We start from the raw sequence: 5,951 nt of genomic DNA on the forward strand, positions 1-5,951 counted from the left end.
AGTTCGAGCCCCGCGTCGGGCTCTGTGCCGACAGCTCAGGGCCTGGAGCCTGCTTTGGATTCTGTGTCTCCCTCTCTTCTCCCCTGCTCACACTCTGTCTCTCTCTCTCTCAAAAATAAATAAAGATTAAAAATATTAAAAAAAAAACAAAGAATTGTTTTGCCCCAAACATCAATAGTGCAGAGGTTAAAAACCCAATCCTAGGCTCAGAGGCAAGTAGACAAAATGTCAGGTGTCATATCTTCTGTCCCAATCCACAAATGGTTTATTAAGTGCTTTTTATGTGGCAAAGATTGTGGTCAATATCAAAGGAGACAAAAAGGAAGTTCACAAGTTAGAGAAGAAATAAAGAATGGTGGGGCAAGAGCCCTGACTTAGGCACCAGACTCCCTGGGTTCAAACTCCGACTCTATCGCTTATGAATTGTGTGGAATTTGGCAAATTTCTCTTTGAGCATCATTTTTCTTATCTGTAAAATACCTCCGAACAATATTTTGGATATTACAAGCTTGTGGTAATGTTTAAATGAATTATAATATATATAGAAGTGCTTTGAAAATGCCTGCCATCTAGTAAGCTCCCCCACGCCACACATAGCCTTCCTACCACTTAAGGTGCCTGGAACACATTAGGAGTCTCTGAAATACAAAGAGTCCCGGTTCCCCTACAAAGGGATGAAACTCAGCAGCAATGGGGTTAATGGAGAAGATCATAGGGTTAGGTTATGTTCTAGTTCTGACCTTGTCGAGAGCCTTGGCAAAATGACTTACATAGTCCTGGCCTCTATTTCCTTATGGCAGAATGGGGATGTCAGCACCTGCAAAATCACAAGCTTGCCAGAAGGATAATAAATGTGAAAACTATTTAAAAATGTATTATCCCAGATTTGAACTTTGAGAATAATGTTTATTGTTATATATTTTACATCTTCTTGCATTCCCACATCTCTTCTAAAACTTAAAAACAAAAAGAATTATCCCTCTCCTTGAAAACAATCAAACTGGAAAAGTTTAACTTATTTGAGGTCCCCAAATTTGTTTCTGGACAGAAGCCAATCAACTGAAATAATTTTCTAAGCTTTGCTAGGATATTTTCAAAAATCGCAGTGATGATTCTCTGATTTTAAGAGATGAGGTAAGATATAACATATCAATTATTTAAGCCAATTAGTTAAATACCTTCAGGTGAACAATCATCTGAACATGAGGCATCTCGTGAGTGACAGTCAAACCAAGTAAATAGCATCAGACACAGCAGGTGTTTGAAGCCTTAGGCAGACTCTGTTGTTTTGTTTTCCAGTTTCTGAGCCTAAAATATGGTGCTCCCCCTACATCTCTTAGTTCTGACTGCAGCTGGCAGATCTCAGTGTAACATCCTGACTTGAACCCACTCTGCTTCTCCTCTCACTTCCTGTTTGTGTCCTCTGTGTGGAACCAGGCCCAGGTTTAGACAAACAAAATGATTTCTAAATCCACAGCCTTGTTCTCCCTCTCTCTCTCTCCCTCCTAAGCACATGCTGTTTTCTGTGATCTGTGACCAAGGGAACACTTTAGCTACAGTCCATTTACAACACAAAAAGTTACCTACCATAATCAAGGAATAGTCTCAGCTCTAGGGGAAAGGAGCCGTCAAAATGCATCACGATGGACACATGTCCACCTTGTAAAGCTCTCAGTAGAAATACATAGGAAGAGTGCATGACCCTTTGTGAAATTAATTGTCCAAACTGGGGATTACAGAGGATTAGGAGGGAGTAAATCTATGCTGTGCTGTGCTGTCACTGCTCTGTCAGGACAGAAAGAGCCCTGTTTTCAAGCACCGGTGCCCTTCTCAGATGTTAGGTTTGTTTTCACCAGCTCCTTATACCAACAGTTGAAACCCTCCAGTTCACTTTTTTGGTCATCATAGTTCATTTTCTCTTGGACCTGGACAGGAACGAATATGAGAGTCATCGGGGTGATTTCACAAGTTGGTGGTGCAATGTGGTATTGATGTGATAAAAGCCATTCACCCCCAACACCACCATTGGGACAATGACAAGGGTGAGACACTTCAAATTCTATTCCTGAACTCTTGTAATTCATAGTGAAGGCTGCCACGTCCTGTATACGTCCTTTGGGGAATTTCCACTTTCACCCACCCTTTCTTTACTTCCTTTTTGCAAATCAAAGTCCGGGTGTCATGTAGAAGTGAGACTGACTGACTTTCCCATCCAATGTACAGCATGATCCCCACTCAAAGCAAAATCAATCTTTATTTGTCATTCTCCCCAGAGGCCTTTAAGACTGTATTATTATGTGTGTGCAAATATGGTAATTTGCACATGGCCCCACCCCCAGTGGCAAGACAGGGCTCCGCCCTCAGGGGCAAGAAAGAAGCTAAGCCACGTGATCTAAGTCCACCAACCAGTCAAAATTTCCATTAGGATGCTGGAAGGGTTTTTGCTCAAATTGCCCTGTGGCTGACTCAATTCTGTGTCTTCAACAATGGGTGCTTTTATAAAGAACATGTTACTGGATTTTTGGTTTTTTGAATCCACTGCAAAGGTAAAAATTGATTTCCTTTGCTGCTTTTTCTTAATTCCAAATAATGCTGTGTGTACTGTTGCCACCTCAATGAGCAGGAAGACCGTAATTTACCAGATGTGAGGCTATTAGCCCTTCATTTCCTGAAGCAATGAATTAGCAACTCTTTTTCCCTGTCACGGAAAATTGTCACCAAAACAGTCCAAGACACAATGGCAAATCCAATTAATGTTTTGTTTCTTCAAGAGGACCCGGCCTAAAAATGAATTGACTGAGTGAGAGGAAAATTGGAGAGGAAATTACTCTCAGTTCCAAAGGGGAGGGGGGAAGGGGGGCTGCATTAATAATTTAATGTTACATACACCACATCACAAATGTTTCAAAAAATTACAGAAGGATTACCCTTTTCTACTAGTCAAGATGAAAAATCACAGATGATATCTTTGATTTTGCTTGCTCCAATTTTCTGGAAGAAAAAACTTCTATGTCTCTTTTGAAAAAACAACAGCAGAAAGGTGAAGTTCAAGGGTTCAAGACTGTTTTAGTTGGAGTGGTGTTTGGGGGACAAAGAGTAAAGCTACAGTCTGGAAACTTGAACTTTAAGATGAGCTTAATACTTTTAATTTGTGTTTTATTTTATATTTCATATTATATCCAATTTTCTGTGAATAACTTAATGTTTATGATGGTTAATAACTTGAGATGGAACATACATTTTGTTTACCTGTAGCTTCCTTTAATAGATAGTACATTCTTGACCTACTTTATAGAAATACCCTTAAGATTTATGTAGATTTATAATTTGCTGTTAGAAGAAAATGTTCTCTGAAATTGACTTTGCTATTTTCACTTAGCGGAATAATGGAAAATGGATAATGGAAAATGTACTTAAAATTTGATGAGAATAATGTAGATTAGAGGGAGCACAATGTGGTCCATGTTTCCAAATACATAGAAAATTATGGATATATTTCCCTTGTTTGTGCATTTAGTTGATAATCATTTCTAAATTGTATGAGATTACACTGGAGATGTTTAAGGGGTGAAGGACAGCCCTTGTCCTTGAGGAACTTGGGACCTGGTGGAGAGACTAGAGGGGTGTCCCCGAAGCATGTGGAAAATAATTATCAGGCAGCACACACAAGAGCAGGGCCAGTGTAGTAGCTACAGACACTGAAGTCAAGGACAAGTGAAATGAGGAACAATTGCTGTGGTCTAAGAACAGTCAGGAAAGTCTTGATTTCTTCCCTAAGAAATTTCCCAAAGTAAGGAAGAGAAAAGTGGGAGGAGGTAGGAAAGGAGAGGAAAATTGAGAATATACGCTCTACACCATCTCTGAAAATCCCAATATCTTCCTTTAGATTTATGCACAGATTCTCATGAGATTGAAGGGGCAAGGAGAATTGTTTAGAAGAAGTAACTTTATTGATGAAACAATACTGAAGAAAAGAGAGTTACTCTTTGAAGAATAGTATATGAAACTCATAATAATAAAATCATTTGTCAAAGCCTGAAATAAGAGGTGAGCATACGAACTTTTAAAGAGTCTTTATGGATCATCTTACATGAAAATGTTAAGGAAAATACATCCCTTTGTTGGCTCTTGAAGACGATGAATCCTTGAAATGAAATATAGGAAATAGAACTCACTTCCTAAAACATGCCAATTCCACTTAGATCCTAAAAGATGCAAAAGTAGGTCTTTTTTTACGCTTCGAGTTTTCTTCAGGTGAACGGTGAGGTAAATGGCCACATTTCCTATTTGTAATTTCGGGGTCTCCTCCTGGGCCCCAGTCTCACCTCCTGCATGAATTAGTCAGGCTGTTGTTCCTCTACATAAGCAGTGACCATTCCCCTTTGTATGCATATGGCATTGCTGGTTTCAGTGCCTGGAGTTATTGACTCTGCTGTCACATTGTATTGCATTTTCATTCAGAATCCTTTGAGATCTGGTTCAAATTCAATGTCCAAGTTCTTCCCCGTCCCTTTTCAGCCAGCTAGTCAGCAACACTTCTAAAACACATCCAAAAAACCCTGTGAGAAGTACAGAAAGGGAGGAGGGGAATATATAGCTCTCGCTTACAGAGAAACAATTCTGTTCGAAGTGAAAAAACTTATAAAGGGAAGACTACTTTGGAACACATGTCCAGCAGCACAACATGAGCCCCAAGGAAGAGCATAAATACTGAAGGAATTAGCTTATTCATTTGGAACTGAAAATGTCCCACCTCCTTGGTCATTAGCCATTTAAATCTATCAATCACACCAGTCAATTGAATCTTCCTTAGCTGTCATCATCATCAGGTGCCTAAGGAAAACACAAATAAATCAAAGTCAACACACTTTTATTTATTTATTCAGAGTTTAGGGGGAAAATGATATCACAATGTAAGTCCTGATTATGAATGAAGTATATTGAAAAAGTCTTACATCAAAAACTGTGTGTTGGCAGTTCCACATGACATCATATGATAGATACAAGAAGGATTTTATGTTGACACAAACTACTATTTTATTGCAGTTGTAGCAAATAAGTTAAGTCTCCTCTTAAGGACTTTAACAAATGTTTACCTTTTCTAGGCAATTACTTAACTTTCCAATTATCCAGAAAGTGAGCTCATGTGGACAGCAAAACACACTAAATGATCTGAACACATGGTATTAAAACTCAGAGAACTTTTGTTCTTTGTTTGTTTGCTTGTTAATATTGAATAAGGAGGTACAGACTTGACCTTAAGCATTTTTTTAATTACAAAGCTTCTTCTTTTATTTGAAACGAGCTGTACACTCTGCTCTCATAATCCATCCACCCATTTAAAAGCAGGTTTTCAACTGCCACAGTCATTAAACTCTAGCAACCTGGGAAAAGACATAGCTATACTATTTTCACATGCTTAAACTATCCAGAATTGATTTTTGTCTGTTTGTTTTCATTCCTGGAAGAATGGGTTGCCTGTGGTCACCAAGGCGTTCTCCCTAGGATTCCATCATTGCTCTCGGTAGAATTTTCATTCTTTAGAACATTGTGAACATAATCAGTACTGTCTTATTGCCCATATTACTTGATCAAGGTCAAGTTGGATATAGAGTCATTTATGGATCTTTTTTACTAATCTCTTTTCCAAAAACATATAGAACCCCTTATTCAAAGATACGCATCAGAACATCAGGATGAAAGAGGGCTCCACGATTTCATTTGTATTTACTGTAAGATCTAGGAATCTGGGTTCATGGATTGAGATCTATTCCAGCCTCCTGGATCACTGATGCACCTACTAGGCATTTAGCTTCCTGATACTAGAGTTTTCTCTGGAATCTTTCAAGATAATCTCTTTTTCTTTGACTTTCAATAGTTCAGCTATGGTGTGTCTAGGTAAAAATCTCTTCGGGATTTGTTTAGTTTCTCAGATCCATTGATAAATGTTT

General features: G+C 38.6%; 1 long non-coding RNA gene across 1 annotated transcript; it reads right to left on the reverse strand.

The window, feature by feature from the left end:
* Nucleotides 1-4,021: 4,021 nt before the first annotated feature.
* LOC123586311 lies at nt 4,022-5,670 on the reverse strand. Its single transcript, XR_006706736.1, has 3 exons — nt 4,956-5,670; nt 4,754-4,833; nt 4,022-4,538 (listed from the first exon to the last, which is right to left on the reverse strand). It is a non-coding gene; the product is annotated as an uncharacterized LOC123586311 (long non-coding RNA).
* Between the last annotated feature and the right edge of the window lie 281 nt (nt 5,671-5,951).

The sequence above is a fragment of the Leopardus geoffroyi genome, chromosome C3 (genome assembly GCF_018350155.1).
Source record: "Leopardus geoffroyi isolate Oge1 chromosome C3, O.geoffroyi_Oge1_pat1.0, whole genome shotgun sequence".
In the NCBI taxonomy this organism is placed as follows: domain Eukaryota; kingdom Metazoa; phylum Chordata; class Mammalia; order Carnivora; family Felidae; genus Leopardus; species Leopardus geoffroyi.